This window comes from Sinocyclocheilus grahami, unplaced genomic scaffold (assembly GCF_001515645.1).
Source record: "Sinocyclocheilus grahami isolate Dianchi unplaced genomic scaffold, SAMN03320097.WGS_v1.1 scaffold620.1, whole genome shotgun sequence".
Classification (NCBI taxonomy): domain Eukaryota; kingdom Metazoa; phylum Chordata; class Actinopteri; order Cypriniformes; family Cyprinidae; genus Sinocyclocheilus; species Sinocyclocheilus grahami.
In genome coordinates this window covers 244700-246330 of record NW_015505799.1, presented here as the reverse complement: position 1 = coordinate 246330, position 1631 = coordinate 244700, and the positions used below count along the sequence as shown (strand labels likewise).

Below are 1631 nucleotides of genomic sequence, written 5' to 3'. Positions count from 1 at the left end.
ATTTAGCCATTTATATGCCCCGTTGTTGGTTGTAAGCAAGGGAATCGCGTGTTTTTAGTACTTTACAACCAGCTGTTGATTCAAAGTCGCCACAAAACAAAGACTCCAGACACGGACGAGCAACTGGACTGCCGGTCCAAACGCTGCCGGAGGTTTATTTCCACAGCAAATGTGGTTTTAAAAGAGCGCCTGATAGTTTGCTAAATCGCCGTTGACACGGGTTAAGGTAAGGAACGTCAAAATACCACTTTTTAAGAAGCTTTAGTGCCAGAACCGTTTGTCGAATGCATTATTTCTAAGAGTAAGCCGAGCTTTATGGTTTGATCTGGAGAGTGATCTTGGGTTAAGAACCTCGGGTGGGATGTCCCATCCATTGCACTTCAAAGGACAGACGTGGATCGGCCCCAAACGTGATTCACAGATCATATGCGAATAGTGTCCCTTCAGGCTGTCTTTCCCAGACGTCTGTTATCTTGTCGCGTCGTGTGTGTCCCCATCTGCTGTAAGCCATCTAACGTTACTCTAGGCCTGAGAGAGAGTCCTGGCGGGTCCGAGGGGGCTGTGGGGGTTGACAAATGCTTTATTTGGTAGTCGCTTGTGTAAATATGACTCCCTGGAAGTCGAAATGATGTAGCCCTTTTTTTTCGTGAGTCATGATCCTGTTTGGGATATGCTGAACACATTAGACCACCGATGACTTAACTGATATCAACACCAAAGGGTCATATTGTGCCTCAAAGCCCATCAACTGGGGGAACTTTGGCATTGTTACAGCGCCAGGACTAAACATGACTGCATTTTATGTGATTAAATGCATTGTGCCCGTGCGTTGTGATGTGTTAGGAGAAATTGAAAATGGCATTAGACACGAACAGCGCTTTGAAGTGCTTTCGGCCCAATTTTACTAGGAAAGATCCCGCTTTTAATTAATGTTGTATTTTTGCCGGATGTTTTAAAGGTGCACTCAGTAATTTCTTCCTTATTAAAAGGTTTCCGAAATGACATCAGTTTTGAAATCTATTTTAAAGGTACACTACCATAACAATCCAGTCATATTTCAGTCATATCAGTAGCCTAAACTGAGCGGGTCGCCTCATCTGGGCAACATCACGTGACCAGCTGAATATTATCTTTGGTTGACCTCTTTTGCTCGTTAATTATTATCAATATAGCTGACTGAAAATGGCACATTCCTGCAATATCAATAAATAAAGTATTTAGGGTGCTCTACATGTAGGTGATTACTAAAGTTTAGACTAGTGTAGTGTTATGATATAAACTTTGTTGTTTGTCTCTTATTCTGACAGAACCCACCCTTATAGAAATTCCATGGTAACCATAATCTCTGCCATTGTTACTACAGCTGTTGCTGCTGCAATAAAAATGGGAACTTGGTGTCAGCCTTCACAAAAAGAACAAAATTCAAAGCTTAGTACACTTCAAAGTAAGGTCCATATTGATTATGGTTTAGTAGTAACCGTAACTGGTAGCTGTGTTATTTTGTTTGAAGCTAAGATTGAAATATCAGGGATTTTTTTTTGTTTTTTGAAAAGGTTAAAATTCCTTTAAAGGGGTCATATGATGCTTTTTTTTAAAGATCAATATTTGGTGTAACAGAATATGTTGACATG

At 40.6% G+C, this 1631-nt stretch overlaps 1 protein-coding gene across 1 annotated transcript in view; it reads left to right on the top strand.

Moving 5' to 3' along the window:
- Positions 1 to 6: 6 nt before the first annotated feature.
- Positions 7 to 1631, top strand: part of LOC107557789 (integrin beta-1-B-like) — a 29316-nt gene continuing 27691 nt past the window's right edge. The window contains exon 1 of the mRNA XM_016241327.1: positions 7 to 226. The gene's annotated coding sequence lies outside the window, so the exon portion shown is untranslated. The remainder of the gene's footprint in view (positions 227 to 1631) is intronic.